Genomic DNA, 19320 nt, shown 5'->3' on the forward strand with positions numbered 1-19320 from the left:
GGTAGTCAATTGATAAAAACGGACTTGCTCCTACTAGACCTAGAAGGAATGGATGTTCTTTTAGATATGAATTGGATGACCCAGCATCAAGTGTCATTAGATATCTCTTCCTGTATTGTGGAGATAGACTCACCTGAGTACGAACCTACCATTCTCTATCTTCCACCATAGAAGTACCTTAACTCTTGCACCTATGCTACCACCTGGATCAAGTTAAAGGATATCCCTATTGTCTGTGAATACCCAGACGTCTTTCCAGACGATTTGCCTGGAATGCCCCCAGATAGAGATATCGAATTTATCATAGAACTCCAATCTGGCACAGCCCCTATCTCTAAGAGATCTTATCGTATGCCTCCTAACGAGTTAGCCGAGTTAAAAATTCAACTCCAAGACCTCCTTGACAAGGGTTTCATTCGTCCGAGTGCATCACCGTGGGGTTGTCCAGCCTTATTCGTGAAAAAGAAAGATAATAGCTTAAGGCTATGTGTAGACTATCGTCCTCTAGATGCGGTAACTATCAAAAATAAGTATCCTCTACCCCGCATTGACATTCTCTTCGATCAGCTAGCCGGAGCCAAAGTATTCTCTAAAATTGATCTTCCTTTCGGCTATCATCAAATTAAGATCCGGCCAAGTAACATTCCAAAAATGGCCTTCTCTACCTGATATGGTTTATATGAATATCTCGTCATGTCGTTCGGTCTCACCAATGCTCCAGCATATTTAATGTATCTCATGAATTCTGTTTTTATGCAAGAACTTGACAAGTTTGTTGTGGTCTTCATTGATGACATCCTGATCTATTCCAAAAATCCAGAAGATCACGCCAAACATCTTCATGTCATTCTTCAGCAATTAAGAGACCACCATTTATACGCCAAATTCTCCAAGTGCGAGTTTTGGCTAGATACTGTGAAATTTCTGGGCCACACCATCTCTGGTGACGATATATCCGTTGACCCCAGTAAAGTACAACAAGTGATGGATTGGAAACCTCCAACATCAGTCCATCAAATTCGTAGTTTTCTTGGTCTAGTTGGCTATTATCGTCGCTTCATTCCTGACTTCTTCAGAATAGCCAAACCTATGACCGAACTACTAAACAAAGGTGTTAAATTCTCTTGGGATAAAAAATGCGAAGATGCATTCCACACTCTCCGAGATCATCTTACGACTACTCTAGTCTTAGCTCAACCAGATGTGTCAAAATTCTTCGACATCTATTGTGATGCCGCCGTCCTCCTGACCTTGTGTTGTCCTCCTGACCTTGTGTTGTCTCGCCCCCGCATCCCCCACGTCGCACTGCCGCCATCAGAGCCTCGCCGTGCCGCCACGCGCGCCGCCGATGCGCCCGCTCCTGCTTCTGCTCGGTCACATCTTCTTCTTGATCCCGAGCACATCCTGGAATCCCTAGCACCCTCGCTCTTACGTTGCACACACACTTTTCCACTCAATTTTCTCTGCTCCGATCACCTTCCTTCACCCGGCCTCCGCCGCCGTCTCTGGCCATCGTCGACAGCCGCCCACATCACCCCCAAACCCCGATCCAGTGCAGCCAGAGCTCCACCATGGTCCGCTGGTGCTCCTTAACCCCGCAATTTTGGTTTTCGGCATTCTAGCACCATTCCCTGCAGCTCCGACGAGCTCCTTCCTCCACCGCCGCTCGGCCTTCCGCCGACCAGCCGGTGCAGAGCCTCTCCACCCCGACCCAAGGCGTCAACAGCACCACATCATCCCCCTGAAGTTATCCCGCCCCTTCTTCACCGCCCTCCATCGCCCTAACCCGCAGAACGCCGATTGCCATTGCCGCCGGTAAGAAACTGACGTCCACCCCATCGTCGAGCACTACCCTCCGCCCTATCTCCAACCAAATTAAGTTGGGGGAAAGCATCCCCGCACTCCCCCAGTGCTCATGCGCACCTTGCTTCCCCATGTTCGCCTGTCCCTCGCCGGGAACGACGACGCCCCGACACGGCCGCCGCCACCCCTCTCTGCCGATCGTGCTCCGTCACTGATCTTGATGCACATCACCCACCCGTGGACACCGTAGGTCTGGTAGGTCACGTAGGACCAGATCATCTCCGGCCAGGACCTCGCCGCTGGCGAGAACGCTGGGGACAGAGACGCCGGACGCCGTCGAGAGCCGGCAAGGGCATATCTGTGATATCTTTCTCTGTTCCAAGGGCCTAAGTGCAAGAAACCGAGGGCCTCCCTGCGAACTACTTTGTTATTTCATGTGTCCAAAGCTGCCGGCTTGCAAAATTCGTAGGAAATTGTAGGAAATTCCAAAAATTGTCAACCTAGTTTTGTTAGAAACTAGAAGTCAAAATCTACAACTTTTATTAATGAAGGTTAGTTTGAAACTAAATATTTTTGAATCTATTTTAAACTCAATGTAAAAGGGTATAGGATGCATAACTTCTACATACTAGCTTGGTTTCTTGTGATTTTTGGTATGTAGCTTCTATAGGTTATGTGTGAGCTTGTGTAAAAGTTTCAAGCTTAGCATAATTTTGTAGTTTAAGTTCTTTTGAATTTGGGCAATTCAATTTGAAATAATTTGAATTTAGTTAAGCATATTTCTAAAGCTTGTTTAATTAGATCTTTTTTTACCACAATCTAATATATTGATAATTAGTTCATAATTAGATTTTTCAAGATTTTATAATCCTCTTTACCTAAGATTTGAATTTAAACTTGAAGTCTAAATTCAAATTCAAATATTTTAAGTTTCTGTTTTCAGCAAATCCTATATTATAACCATAACTTAAGTATAAATGGTAATTTAAAAGTAAAACCCCCTTGTTTCATGAATTCAGGTGTGTTAATTGTTGGATTGCAACTTTATCATGAAATAAAATCCTTAACTCAAGCATCATCTCACTTAAATTATTGCATATCATGTAGAATCAACGACGCTCGACAACGGAGACTACGAGCTAGTCTTGGAACAAGACCAAGGGTTTTCTGAAGACCCAACAAACATCGCAGAGAATCTAACTGAAGCCCCGAACCAAAGTTCGGAAGTCTCTGACACTCCTGCCCCCAACCCCACTCAAGAAGGCAAGCCCCGATGCATACACCAGTATTTTAAATTATTACAATTTCATTATTATATTATATATCTTGCATTACGTCTAGGAGTTGAAATGAAATCCTAGTTGCATATAATCTTAGGAATCCAATGTATTGTACCCGAGTCCTTATTGCATAGACGCTCTGCTAAATAGGGCCGGTAAAAGTCGAGTGATTTCCTGTCACTCGCGCGATATAGGAGTTGCATGTTTAGTATTCTGCAATTACTATAAGGATAATAGATAGGGTCATGTGCAGTATCATGATCTAGAGGTTTACCCTGTCTGTTTTGACAAAAGTTGTTAAGGTCGCAGTGTGTGGTAGTGGTGGCTAAGCGTTTGAAAGTACTAGCCACATGCCACGAAATATGATAAAGCGGCAACCCTAGTAACCGATCGGCCCGGCAAGTGGACATACCTCCCACCACTCGTAATTTGGTTTTTCTCACGCACCGACGTGCGGGAGTGCATTCCACACTGCGGACAGGAGGACGGTCATGTAGTCGCGCTACAGATATATGTCCTGCACAATTGGTGTGCGTACGGTCCTACAGTCGCTTGTGGTGGCCCTGTTCCACAACCCGGAATGAAAGGTAAACGGTTGTTTCAGAACGATCTCTGGATGTTCCAAGCGTGTGAGTTAGGTTTGCCTTGCAAGGTCTGAAACTCGATTCAGAATCGTCCGTCTCTTGCGGAAATTGAGACTGCTTATTCCTTCTGCCACACAGAGTAAGAAGTGTAACTATTGATGGAATCATCTTGATGAAAGTTACGCTCAACCTTGCTTGCTTAGTATAGGTGCTTACCTAGAATGGATAATCAACTAGAATCTTGAAAGCTAAAATTTGAAAGTAGATCATACTCTTTGTTGCTTTTCAGCTGAAAATAAACCCAGAACCTTTGCCATGCCTTCATGAGTCTAGTTAACTAGCTAAGTATACCACGAGGCGGGTAAGTCTTGCTGAGTATTAGTATACTCAATCTTGCTAGTATCATTTTCAGGTATGACCTTCTAGAACCCCACGGATAGTTCCACGTGGCCAACTTCGATTCCGTATGGCTGGTCCATGGAGTCGGACCCGTCCCTGGCTGGCAGTGACCCTCCTGAGTGACACCAAGCTTTGGGCTGAGTACGGTGTCAACCTTCGTGACATGTGTAGTCGCGTGTTTATGTTTCCTTCCGCTGTAAACCGGAGCAAGCTTTTAGCTTGTTACTTTAAAGAATGTTTGTATAAATTTACCTAAAGTTTGGAATGGTTTGTAATAACATTTAATATGTCGTGAATTATAAATTGGTGAGCTGTTGCATTATAAACTCGCCTTCGTGCGAGGTAAACCTGCTTCAATCCTATTGAACCATGGTTGTATCGGGTGGAGACCCGACAGACCAATGGGTTGTTCCGTTTGAAGTGCACGGAGTTAATATCGGCTGTAAAGCGATGCTTAGCGCACTTGAGCTGGAATAATTCAGTCGATTCTGCCACACATGTGTAGTGTCATGACTCAGAAGGTTACCCCATCTGTGTTGATAAAGGTTGTTAAGGTTGGAGTGTGTGGTAGTGGTGGCTAAGCATTTGAAAGTACTAGCCACATGCCGTGAAATATGGTAAAGCGGTAAACCTAGTACCTGATTGGCCCGAAAAATGGACATGTCTCCACCACTCGATTATTTGGGTTCTGTTGTACACACGCACCGATGTGTGGAAGTATGTTCTGCATAGCAAACAGGAGTACGATCATGTAGTCGCGCTACAGACGTAATTGTGCGCGTATGGTCCTGCAGTCGCTTGTGATGGCCCTGATCCATAACCCGGAAAATGAGGGAAATGGTTGCTTTGGAACGATCTTTGGATGTTCCAAGCGTGTGAGTTAGGTTTACCCTTGCAAGGTTGAAATTCGATTCAGAATCATCCGTTTCTCACGAAGATTGAGACTGCTTATTCCTTCTGCCACATAGAGTAAGAACAATAACCATTATGGAATAATCTGGATGGATGTTAATCTCTACCCTGTTTGTCTAGTATAGGTGCTAACCTAGTATGATTAATGAAACTAGAACCTGACAGCTAAAATATGAAAGTTAGTTCATATTCTTTGTTGCTTTTTCAGCTGAAATTAAACTTCGAACCATTACAAGCCAGCATAAGTCTAGCTACATGGCTAAGTATATCATGACCCAGCTAAGTCTTGCTGAGTATTAGCATACTCAGTCTTGCTAGTAAATTTTTTTCAGGTATAGCTCTCGAGAACCCCACGGATGGTTCCGCATGGCCAACTTCTGTTCCGTTTGGCTGGTCCGTGGAGTGGGATCCGTCCCCGGCTGGCAGTGACCCTCCTAAATGATGGCATACTTTGGGCTGAGTGTGGTGTCAACCTTCACGACGTGTGTAGTCGCGTGTTAATTTTCTTCCGCTGTGAACTTGACAGGCATGTTTAGCTTGTCGCTTTAAACAATGTTTGTTTATTACCTTAAATCTGAAATGGTTTGTAATAATGTTTAATATACTGTGAATTGAAAGTTGATGAGCTGTTGTGCAATTGTAAACTCGCCTTCGTGCGAGGTAAACCTGCTTCGATCCTGTTGAACCGTGGTTGCATCGGGCGGAGACCCGACAGACCAATGGGTTGTTCCGTTTGAAGTGCGTTGAGTTAGTATCAGCTGTATAGCGATGACTAGCGCACTTGAGCCGGAATAATTTAGGCGGTTCTGCCACATCTTGGAGGTGGGTTGTGGTTTGACTCGGAAGAGTAAGCGGAAAAGATCCCAATGGGGTTCGATTCCGAGAAAAGCTTCACAGAACTGAATGAAGATTGAGATGTGGCAAATGGAGTTCGGGTTGAGGTGATGGAGCTTAAGCCCGTAATAGTAAAGAAGGCCACGGAAAAAAGGGCAATAGGGGAGGGCTAGACCCTGTTCGGCACAATGGTAAAATGTGATGATTTCGTCAACATTTTCCATGGGGAAAGGTTCACGGAATGAGGGGCGCCAATTGACAAGATTCTTGTCTTGGAGCAACCCCTCGGAAACAAGCCTATTAAGATCGTTGAGGGAGCACTTACTATGTGTCCACTCTCCGAACGGCAGCTGCGCCTCCTTCCTCTTCCCATCCTTCTCTGATTTCTTGGGCGCCATCTCTGGATCCGCTCGCTACGAGTTGCTCGGGGGCTGCGGGGAGAGAGGCGTGGAGATCTGGGTGTATTGGGAGTTCTCCGAGAGGATGGCGGCAGAGTGCGGTTCTGTTTGGGGATATTGGCGGCTCTTGGCAAATTGCAGATTGGAAACACAGTTTTTTACTCAATGTTACCGCGGGGTTAAATAACCAGCGGTTGGATGCAGTTTTACTATTTTGAAGCTAAAGAGTTGTTTCAAGGAATATTTGGAAGTTGAGGGGTCATTTGATGGATTGTTTAGATAAAATATTTGATTAATCATTTTTTCAGGGTTAATTGTCCCGAAAAAAGAGGTTTTTCCAATTCCAGATCTAACTTCTATCATTTGTGCCATCACACCAGTTCTTTACCATACGGACATTTTTACACAGCATGCCACGACTTTTGGATCCTTATTTCCAAACTTGAGAGATTTGGATTCAAGGCCCGGGGGCTGCGGGATACGTGGCATCGACTACTTATTTTTTTGAATTTATTTGAAAAAGTAAGTAAGGAAGATTCAAGACTAATGCGACCCTCAGCCTAATTCTCCGATTCAACCTAAGGCTCGGGAGCTACTCCATATGGAGTGCAATTTTTCAATCGCACACTATATCAAAATATAATTCGGGGCATGAGCACCTCATAGCTTTGATGCAGCCAAGTGAGTACTCAAAGAAGGACTTCAAGATGGAGCTTTAAAGAAGCTGAAGACTACTTCGAAAAGTACTCGATAAGCCTGCGGTACTCAGCTACGAAGAGCTCGGGGGCTTGTCAGACCCGGGACCACGGGACTGTGTACATAACGTAGTTTAAACAGGTTTAAGAGATTAAGTCCATCTTATCTCTTATTTATCTCATTTATATCTTATTTAACTCGTTTAAATAGGAGATAAAGCTAACCAATACAGAGGGAATCTACTCGAGATATATTCTGGTACGATTCCTTGGCTAGTGTTGGTTAGGATCCTTGTAACCCTTACCTCCCGGATTTATAAGGGGGGGGGCAGGGACCCATTCAAAACACAAGATCATCCGATCATTCTACACCCAAGGCAACACAAACCGCCACACAGGACGTAGGGTATTACGCACCTCGCGGCCCGAACCTGTCTAAATTTTGTGTTCCTTGCACCTTCGACTTCCTGATCTCGGCGTCTCCTCACCTAAAACTTACCACCTTGGGCATATCCCTCGGTGGGCAGCAGGTAAAACACCGATAGGAGGTGCATGGTGGCAGTTTGATGGGATATTTTGGTGTTAAAAAGATGGAGGACGTGCTGGCCGCTCACTTCTTTTGGCCACGGATGCGGCATGATGTGTAGCGCTACTTCTCGCATTGCACCACATGCAACAAAGCTAAATCTCGAGTTAATCCACATAGTCTTATATGCCTCTTCCTGTTCCTCGTGCATCTTGGCAGGATATTTCTATGGACTTTGTTTTAGGATTGCCTAGAACAAAGAGGGGGAGGGATAGTGTCTTTGTGGTTGTTGATCATTTCTCTAAAATGGAATATATTATACCCTGTCACAAGACCAACAACGCTTCACATGTTGCTGATTTGTTCTTTAATGAGGTTGTGCGTTTGCATGGTGTACCAAATACTATTGTTTCTGATAGGGATGCTAAATTTTTGAGCTATTTTTGGAGAATTTTATGGTATAAATTGGAAACAACGTTGCTGTTTTCTACTACTTGTTATCCACAAACTGATGGACAAACGGAGGTAGTTAATCGTAGCTTGTCTACTATATTGCAGGCTATTTTGAAAGATAATTTGAGGTGGTGGGAGGAGTGTTTGCCACATATTGAGTTTGCTTATAACAGATCTACTCACTCCACAACCAAGTTAAGTCCGTTTATGGTAGTATATGGTTTCAATCCTCATACTCCAATTGATTTGCTACCTTTACCACCTTCTGAAATTGTGAACTTAGATGCTACACAATGTTCTGAATTTATTCTTAAGTTGCATGAAACTACTAAGTTGCAAATTGAAAAAATGAATGAAAAGTATCGAATTGCTGCTAGTAAAGGAAGGAAGGAGGTAAAATTGGAACCTGGTGATTTGGTGTGGGTTCATTTGAGAAAAGATAGGTTTCGGGATTTGCGAAAGTCCAAGCTCATGCTATGTGCCGCTGGACCTTTTAAGGTTCTTGAGAAGATAAATGTAATGCATATAAACTTGAGTTGCCTCCCGAGTTTGGGGTTAGTGCCACATTTAGCATTTTAGATTTGAAGCCATACTTGGGTGAGGAAGATGAGTTTGAGTCAAGTACAACTCCAATTCAAGAGGGGGAGGATGATGAGGACATCTCTCCTTTGCATACAATGCAAGGACCGATCACTAGAGCACGTGCGCGATAGTCGGATCTCCAGGTACATTCTAACCTTGTCAATTATCAGAACTTACGCTTGGTTCCATGCATGTGTTATTGATTAGGAACAATGAAGAGAACCAGTAAGGATTTGGAGAAGGCCAAGGAGTCAAGGAGGAGGAGCTAGGACGTCCACACCAAGGAGGAGTCCATGACCAACTCGACTTCGACTCCACCTCGGATTCCAGAATTTGACTTCACTAAAACTGACACCCTGGCCACAAACGGAGCTAGATTTGGATGTTCTATATATGGTTGGAACTAGAATTTCATAGAGCTTCCAATGGCACTGGTCCCACCTCAAAATTCCTTCTGATTCGACGGAAATCGTCAACACAAGTGGACATCCAGAATCTATCAGGGTGCTGTGTCACCGTATGTTGGGCCGTTGGCCCATGTACTGTGTTGGAGCCCATTAGGGTTGTGTCCAGGGGGGTTTGCACGCCCCTAACTCCCTTTTATTTAGTAGCCATCACCACTTTATGGTTTGGATTTTGCATTCAATCTATCATCGAACAGTGTCACCATTCATCAGTTTGTGAGACTCCATCTTGTAATCAAGTCTGTTTGATTGCATCTCCTGTTCTTGCTTGTGTTCTTGATTGCGCTTGCAGGGATAAGCCCTCGTGGCGAGGTCATTCATGTGACACAGGTGATAACCAATGGAGCAGTGGTGTAGTGATTGCGAGGTTCAGTTCGTTCGGAGCGTTGGATCATCAACGTCGAGTTCTCCATCAATCAAGTTTACCGTACCTCTCAGAAAATCGGGACTCAACCTCCTATCAGGATGTATCTTGTGTCATCAACTATATTATCATTTACCCCTGCTTAGAGTTTGGATATTTAATTATGATAATCTCCTAAACTTAATAATTCTTTAAACCACCTCCTTCCTTGCGGAAATAAAAATACAACACCCGAGATTACTCACCGGTAAAATGCTACAACGGTTTTCCATGCGCTTGCGAATTTATCTGTGATGTAAGAAATGCCAACAGCTGGATCCTATGGGAGAAGTGATACATCATCCTCAAGCCTACTAATCAGGCATCAAGGCCAGCATCTCCGTATCCTCCTCCAAGGGCACCCAGCATAAGTTCACCATCTCCGCCAGCAACACCACAACATTCTGCTTCACCATCATCTCCTGGGTAGCCAACGTCTCTTGCTTCATCACCTCCGCGGCCGCCACCGGCAAAGAAGCAAAAGCTACCATCCAAGACTCGGTCAGTTAGTAAAGAGCCTCCAAAGAAGGAGCAACCAAAGAAGAAGCAAGCTAAGGAGGCTCCTAAGCTACCGTGGGACCAAGCTTATGAGGAATGTTGTGAGCAAGCTAAGAAAGAGGTTGACCATCACTTCAAACTGAAAGAGCCAGAGAAGAAGCAACCAATAGATCCAAGTAAGTCGGCCTTTTTTATTGGAATGGCCGAAGTAAATAGGTTCAAATTTAATCCGCCTTCAGACTACAACTGCTCAACTACCAAGTCATTCGAAAAGAAAAAATCTGTTGGGTCGTCGTCTGATATTCCACAGCTCGAAGCCCAAAAGATGCAATCAATACCACCACTCGTGGTGCTACCAGCAGATCAACTAGGGCTACTTGATTTTATGAAAAGCTCGGGTCTCTCAGCGCCTAAGCTTGCAGGGCATAGAGAAGTTGCAATACACCCCCAGAGTTGCTAGATGGAAATATGAGTTTGGCAAGAGCCTTATTCCCTGTGAACTTATGCCTGACCTTCCAACACAAATCCGCAAGCTACATGATTACTACATGCTCGCGTCTTCCAATGGCATGTTCATGATGGGTGTAACAGTTAACGATGAATATTACTTTCGTGGTGAGGATGCGATATGGTTGAATTTCGAAGAATTATACCAACTATACCATCAAGACGCCCTCAACATCTCTTTCCTCAGTACCTGGCTTCTGTAAGTGGTGTTCTTTAGTTTTCATTTTACGTAGTTAGCGAATCTTATTACATGCCCTCAATCTATTCCTTATTTCTTTTGTATCATGTAGAATGCAGATTCAAACTTGCAGGAAGAAAGGGTACTTACACTTGGGCTTCGTTGATCTAGTGGTTGTGAATTGCGTTACTCTAAAGGACAACCCTCAAGAAGCATTTAATAACTTATACAATTTCTTATCCATTCAGCATTACAAGAAGAATATAATATTTTCTTACAACTTTCAGTGAGTGTTTTCTGCCGTGCAACCCTTTTACTTTTGTACAATTGAATTTTCTTTAACCCTAACAAGAAGTGGCTCTATATAATCTTGTAGAAATTACTGAATACTAATTACGATAATTCCTGACATGAGCTTAGCGATAGTTATGGACTCATTGAGGAAAGATCTAGAAGATTACAAAAGCATGACCGACATGTTGAAAAGGTAATTCCGGACATACCGCCTCAATCACCATTACTTTGAAATCATACAATAAATAAATTTATTCATTCTCAATCATGCGCAGGGTTTGAAAGAAGTTACATGAAAAACATCCAGGTAATTTCAGAAACGACGAACTTAAATTGAAGATAGACTTTCCCGTACGTACTGGATGCTGCTTTGCATGTTTAATTGTTTTATTATATATTTATATGGATATCTTATGACTTCTTTTATCTTAAAGTGTTTGAGGCATGCACAGAGCAAAAGTTTATGCGCATACTATGTTTGTGAGTTCATTCACGGTCTAGTAGGTCCTTACAAGATATATATTTCTTGGCAAGCAGAAGTAAGTAATAAACAATATTTCACAATATTTCAACTAATTTTGAAATTTATCATAATTAGTATTTTTCACTTTTTATAGATCATAAGAAAACATGTGGGATCAGCTCTTCCATAGGAAAGAGTTTTGGCTATTCAAGAAGCCTGACAGGATTTATTTATAAGCAGGTCGTCAACAAAGATGGTGAATTCTACTATGATGGACACAATCTTGATCCAAGTAGTAAATATAGCATAGATGTTATATAACAAAGATGGTGAATTCAATGTATATGTATATCTTTATTTCACTTTGTTGCACTTTAGTGGTAAATTCAACTAAATTAATATATATATATATATATCAGTGGATTTCATACTCAACTCAAACGTGTATGAACGTAACAGTACTATAGAAGAATACATAATTTTGAATATGAAAATATAATTTGAATAAAAAGAAATAAATGGAAAGTAAAGCAGAAAAAAAAGGACCTTTAGTCCCGATTGGTGTTACCAACCGGACTAAAGGGCCCCTGCCAGGCCGGGATGTGGAGCCCCTTTAGCCCCGGTTGGTAACACCAACGAAGGCCCCCATTAGTCCCGGTTGTCTGACCCGGGACTGAAGTCCCGGGCCTTTAGTCTCCGATTGGCAGCCCCGGTTGAAAAATCAGGACAACAGAGATCTCCCAACCGGAACTATAGTCTTTCTATACTAGTGCCTATCATGGGATTCAAATTAATGACACGTCATGCAAGTAATGGTATAACAACTCTAATGAAATAAAAGTAAGTAGTGCTGGATATGATCAGGGACACTTACCATTAGCTTACAGTCGATCCGAACTCTTGCTCCTGATAGATCACGTACAGATCACCTTCTTGTCTCGCATCTATCACAAACATACAAGTTATACATACGATAAATTAAACCAGTACACCATTCATATAGAATAGTTTATGAAAATCCTACTAAAAGGAAGAACATGGACACCACAAGTCTACAATAAAATCATATAGGACAGGAGCGGCAAGGCTCGAGTACTAGATGATGAGGTAAGCGAGGTAGCAGTGGCACAAGACAACAGGGACGGATCAAAGGAGAAGCAGCCACTTCGTCCAGTGTGCTTCGCCGCAGGTCAGGTGCAGGGCAGTATGACGATAGGTGCTGCTGGCCGTGATAGAGTGGAAGGACGCGTTGTATGAGGATGAAGGAATGGTGGGGCTCCTTTTATAGGTGCGGAGAAGGAGCTGAAGGGCTAGGACATGTTCTGAAGGGCCGGTGGCATACTTCGCATCATTGATGGTGGGAATTGAAGGAAAGGTTAGTGGCAACTAGTTTTGTTATTTAAATGAGAAGTAGTGGAAGCTTGATTGGACAACGTTGGTTGGAAGGAGATGAAATACGTGCACAAATTCCTGGTACACTTGCTGGTACATAATAACTGAACGTGCAGTGAAGGAACTAATTAAAAAATGGATTGAAATAGAATTGAAATTGATCCAGCACAAGAGGTTTAGGAATTGATATAGGACCTAATAACTGGATTATACGGAAAAAAATCTAGTAGTATTTAAAATAATGTTAAATTTATTTTTATTCAAAAATATTATGCAGTGAGCATGAACGTAACATCCGACAACTGACTGATTTCAAATTTCAGAAAACATATTCCTTTCTTCCTATCTAAATTGATAACAATTTGACTAAAGGTAGGAACAATTTTAAAAAGGTAATAAAATACTTGATTGTATTTAATGTTATCTATTCACAATCCAAAACGATAATTTTGGCGAGTGACAAATACCGTAGCCGAAGCCACGAGGAGCCCTGCCAAAATGAGGGCTTAGTACTCCATGCTTGTTGCATGCCAATCATGCCCGTGTGTTGTCAACCTTTCTATACTAGGTATCTGCGTGCCATTGGTTATTGTACATCCTATGAATACATACTTTTCAAGCTGTTCGAAAAATTAAACATATCTAGGCAACCATTCTATGCCAAACTATATCTCTATGGCCGGAATATATATACACATACACGGTGGCTTACCGTTCCCTAATTTCTTTCTTTTATGTGTGTAATAATTGTCGACAGCAATGAAGTTTTCTTTAGATTCTTTTATAATATTACTGTTTGCGCTGACCATGACTTTTGTACTCATGATGGGCATTTCGTTTGGTGAGACTTCACTTTATCCTTGCATTTCACTGCGAAACATAGCAATAAAGAGCACTGAGTTTACATTTATCTTGGACATAGTATTCCAATCTTTTCTACCACACCAAGTATGATTTTCTTAAGGGACTCTTGTGCGTAGCTGGTGCCAGACTATTGTGTACCACTAATTTGATTATAAGGAGACCTTTCAAAACAATTTGTACATATATAGATAGCGTGTAATTCTTGGGCTTGACAACTTTGGAAGTCTGTATAGAACTTCAAAGTGACAGAGGAGAAATTTTTCTGGCACAAAATATACATTTAGGCTCCCTTTGGTTCAGCTTTTCCCAGCAGATTCTCTACTAAAAATCTGAAATCAGAACCAAAAGGCTAACTGTCAGTCATAGATTATCAATAATCTCTAGATTTTTGTAGTTCAAAGAAAAATCTGACTCTACCCCAGATTTTCCAGATTCCCACCTCTCTCAACTTGCTAGTAATTACCCACCATGCCATTGGTTACGCAATCGAAACGTTTTTTTCCTTTCTTTCTCATCTCCCACGCGAGGTCGACGAGAAGACCAGGGGCGTGGCTAGGGTTCCCGGCGGCGCCGGTGGCCCCAAATCGTCGGCTGGCCGGCCGTGCGCCTCCAAATCGTTGTCTGCTCGACCGCCAGTACGACTTCTCCGACCGCCTAGGCACCCGCGACGCGCAGCTCGTTCGACCGCCAGGCAGGGCTGCTGGGACGACTCCTCCGACCGCTAGGCGACCGTGCAGCTCGTGCGCCTCCAAATCGTCGTCCGGCTGCGCCTCTCCTCCGCCTCTCCGCTACACCCGCGACCCGCGGCTTCTCCGGCAGCGGGGAGCAGACAGGGCACCGCGTACGCGCAGGTCCTCTGAACGACGGCGACCTATGCAAATCCAGGCTGTGACGCCAATCTCTAGTCCTCGCGGTGAGTTGTCTCATCACACGCCAAAGATTCTCTTGCAATTGATTAATCACTGCTGCTCCCGCGCCGTCCAAGCAAATGCAAGGCATTTGTTTATTTGATTCACTGTTTATAGATACTCTCGTCTCGTTCTTGCTCCCACTACACCAAAATCAGGCAATTTCGTCGGCCCATTCTAATTTCGTCGGCCCAAAGGAAGCCGACGAAAATATAATATTTATTTCGTCGGCCAAAAAAAGCCGACGAAAATAATGTATATTTTCATCGGTCAAGTGTAGCCGACGAAACTGTGGTACTACTTTCGTCGGCTCCATGTGGCCGACGAAACAAAGGACACTAATTTCGTCGGCCGAGACCTGGCCGACGAAACAAATCTCCCGTTTTCGTCGGCCGTCTCAGGCCGACGAAAATATACATGCCCTAATACCGCCCGCTGGATCTCTGTCGTGTACTCCCACACACGCACAGTACTATCGCTATCCGATCCCCCCGGCCCGCGCCGCCCGAGCCCACCGCCCCCGCCGCCGCCGCCCCCGCCCGCGGCCGCCGCCGCCGCCAGCCCCGCCTCGGGCGCGCCGCGCCCGTCGCCGCCTCCGCCCCGCGCGGCCCTCGGGCGCGCGGCCGCCGCCGCCGCCTGCCCCGCCTCGGGCGCGCCACGCTCGCCGCCGCCTCCGCCCCGCGCGGCTCTCGGGCGCGCGGCCGCCGCTGCTGCCTGCACCGCCTCGGGCGCGCGGCCCCGGCGCCCGCCGCCGCCTCCGCCCCGCGCGGCCCTCGGGCGCGCCGCCGCCTGCGCCGCCTCGGGCGCGCGGCCCCCGCGCCCGCCCCCGCCTCTGCCCCGCGCGGCCCTCGGGCGCGCGGCCGCAGCCGCCGCCTGCGCCGCCTCGGGCGCGCGGCCCCCTCGCCCGCCGCCGCCTCTGCCCCGCGCGGCCCTGGAGGTAGCACAAATATTTCGGCTGGTTTTCAGGTGGTTGGAGGGACAAATTGGGTAGCTCAATCCCCTGGCTGGAGAAGTCCAATCGGCGTGTCCTCGCATTGGTTCCTCGTATTCTGATTCCTAATCCCTAGTGTTTGAAACTACTACTGTACTACACTTTGTTATTGTCCCTTAGTTTCTTCATCAATTTCGGCCGGCTGGTGACAAGGATTTTGCACCGTGACAAGCATGATCCTGATATCCTAACGAAGTGCAGGCTACATATATACTAGTATACCATCGGTCTAGCTGCCAATTAAACTATGTTGTTATAGTAGCATAAGCTAAGAGCTAATAATTTTTTCTATATTAAAACTTCAAAGTTTGAACCAATTTTCATCCTATATAAAAATATTTACTTTTGTGTAATATAGGACCAGATTTGTACCTATAAACTATCCACTTCTTGATGCCACATCATTCACCTATTGGCTAATAGGTGTCTTGTACTGAATGAAAGAAACAAAACTCAAAGGTAAATTACTTAGAGCATGGTAAACATGTTTATGCGAAACAAAACATTTTACAAACTTAATGTTGTTTGATTCTTGCAGGCTAGTGAACAAGGACCTTGATTTCCCATTTTTGGCTCTTCTAATTTCAGGTACATGCTAATTACAGTACTATGTATCAACCTTATATGCTACTATTTTCTTAATTTTCCCTGGATCAATAGGTCTTGATAAGATTCTCAACAACTTTGCAATTGGGTTTAGTTTCCTAGGATTTTCACCCAGGACCCCCGAGGCCCGCCACTGCCCCCGAGGCCCCACGCCGTGCCCCCGCGACCCACCGCCGTCCACAGGTATGCTTGCCCGTTCTGTTTCATGCTAGTTTGAACTGACCGAATAACTATTAAATTTAGTGATGCATTGTTATCCATTACTCTAAGGCCAGGAACTGTATTACTCTTAAAATATTTGTGTTACATTTTTTTGATAATTAATGTTTGCTTAATATTGTTAATGAAGTAACATTTCTCACTTTCATTATGAAGTAGCTAGTTTGTCAAAATGACATCATGTGATCTCTCACTTTCATTATGAAGTAGCTAGTTTGTCATTATGTATGTTATGTACGTTAAGTAGGCCTAGCAGGGGAGAGTGTCGAAAGTCCTTCGGTCGATAATTTGCTTTGGATATGTTATGCTTATGGATATGTATGTTATGTTAAGTAATTGTTTTGGAGGTTATTGACATCATGTGATCTCGTTCTTTAATTATATTTATTGGATCTTGATGTATTTCGGAAATCTGATCTGATTGATTGTATGTTGTGAAGGACCTATATAGGGCATCAGGAGCTGGTTGGAGGTCCCAGCTGTCCAGTATTTTCGTCGGCCAACGTGCCGACGAAAATATATCACATTATTTTCGTCGGCTCCTCCGGCCGACGAAAATAAACAACAGTACTTTCGTCGGCCACTGGCCGATGAAAATACGCCACTCATTTTCGTCGGCTCAAAAGCCGACGAAAATATGTCACTTATTTTCGTCGGCTCAGCAGGCCGACGAAAATACGTGATTATTTTCGTCGGCTCAGTTAGCCGACGAAAATAACCGTATTTTCGTCGGTTGCCGACGAAAATAGTCCTATTTTCGTCGAGTTTATTTCGTCGGCCTATTTTCGTCGGGAAGCCGACGAAAACGACTATTTTCGTCGGCATTAGGCCTATTTTCGTCGGCTTCTGGCCGACGAAAATGAGCTGATTTCCTGTAGTGTCCTTGGTTGTGCAGCCTTTGAATCACTTGTCATGTATCAATGCTGTGTCCATAAAATTGTTAAATAGCTGTCATTATTTGTAGAATTTTTTTAAAGCCTACATATATATAAAGAATGGGTGAGAAGGCGACATGGGACGCTGCACATTTGAGGCTTTTTTGTCAATTATGCGCGTCGGAGGTTCTTGCTGGACATAGACCTCTAGGTCACTTGAATAAAGTCGGTCGGAAGAATGTTGAGAATAAATTCGCAGAACAATCAGGAAAGAAACTAGAACATTTGCAGTTCAAGAATAAATGGGACGCTCTGAAAAGAAGTTACACTATTTTTATGGAGTTAAAAAATGAAGCCACAGGACTCGGATGGAACGAGATGCGGCAAACAGTGGATTGTGATGATAAATGGTGGGACGAACATCTTGCAGTAAGTCTGACAATAAATAACTACTATGTGTATACTATTCCTTTGTATTAGTGGACGGTATCTTACTTCTTGTGTGGTTGATTGCAGCGGTGTCATGATCCACCAAATGGAAGAAAATGCAAACATGTGCAGTTCAGAAAGTGTGGCCCGCCTAACTTGGATGAGCAACACATTATGTTTGGAAGTGCGCATGTTACCGGGGCCTCTGCTGCCATTCCTGGGGAGTCTAGTAATTCAACCGATGATGATGTACATGAGGTAGAGAAAAGCCCTTTGGATGCCAAGTTGTCCACCTTGCTAAACAAAAAAAAAAAAAGAAACGCAAAGCAGCAGCCTCTAGTGGTATGGAAGACAAGGAAGAGAAGAGCCCTTTTATGCGGATGTACAAGCAGACTTGTAGCAAGATAGAAGAAGGGGTGAACAAGATAACTACAAATATTGAAGCTTCATCGGCATCTATTATGACCAGTCATGTTCCTACAATTGCAGAGGCTATGAAGATGTTGAAAGAATGTGGAGTGGTAGAGGGAACAGCTCTTATGCATACAGCTACTTTGCTTATTATAAAGCCTGAAATTAGAGAGCTTCTAGCATCATTTGAAACACTTGAAGGGAGGCTTCATTGGTTGAAGAGGGAACATGAGATGAAGCAGTTGTCATGAACTTTTATTTTTATATTTTTCAAAACATAATTGGTGTATGTTTTGAACAATATTTTTTTACCTAGGATAGGTGTACGTTTGGAACAATGTTTGCTATCTTATGTAAGGGAATCATTATTTGTGACATCTATATGACTTCATTATTGGTTTGTGATGAATCATTATTTGTTTGTGATATGTGTATGTTTTGAACAATGCTTGTTTGTCGCATTATATTCATTGTTGTTCTTTTTATAAATATCATGTATTTTTTGTAGATGGATCCAAAAATAGAAGAGTTGATAAAGAAGGGGTACAAGGGACCACAACTTTTAGCTGAATTATCAAAACAAGCTGCTAGCATTGGTTATCTAGCTGAGGAATACTCTACAAGGTATTTGAACAAAAGTGAGTATAGAGATCCTTAACAATCTGGAATGGATTAGTTCCAAGAGTGTCTAGCTTGTCCTAGACAATTCTACAATATGTTCAGAATGACTCCAGAGCTGACAGTTCAGGGGTATGGCAGTCATTTGTCCTAAAAATCCACAGCTGACAGTTGTTTTAGCCAAACAGCTTTCAGCTTTTCCACAGCTAACAGCTCACAGCTGCCAGCTGTGAAAAATCAGCTATGAGCTGTCAGCTGGAATCAGATTTTCAGAAATCCACAGCTGAACCAAAGGGACCCTTAGTGGTTTCACATTGAAGTGATCTGTGTAAATTCCCATCCTGTACGTCTAATAGCATTAGTCTTCCTCATGGTGTATCACTGTGAAAAAGGAACCTTTAGACAAGGCTATCAGCTTGGAATATTAGATGTCGGATTTATTGTACATCAGGGCAATTTTGTTTGGTAGAGCACCTAGAGTAGTAAAACCTGAACCTAAGAGGAACTTTGCCAAACAGGCTTTTGAGAAGTGATTCTAGACTGATTCCATGGACAATGGATGAAACATTGTTTAGCCAAATGATATGACTTTTTCTTAAGGGACTGATGTAGTCATGTTGCTAATAATAATATATATGCTTTGGGCCATTTCCTAATCATTTCTGTTTTCAGTTTCAAAAATTTGTAGCTAGTTGTGTGCACCCAAGCATCGATTTCAAGTGTACAGATCGATG

The sequence above is a fragment of the Panicum hallii genome, chromosome 3 (assembly GCF_002211085.1).
Source record: "Panicum hallii strain FIL2 chromosome 3, PHallii_v3.1, whole genome shotgun sequence".
NCBI classification, from domain to species: Eukaryota; Viridiplantae; Streptophyta; class Magnoliopsida; order Poales; family Poaceae; genus Panicum; species Panicum hallii.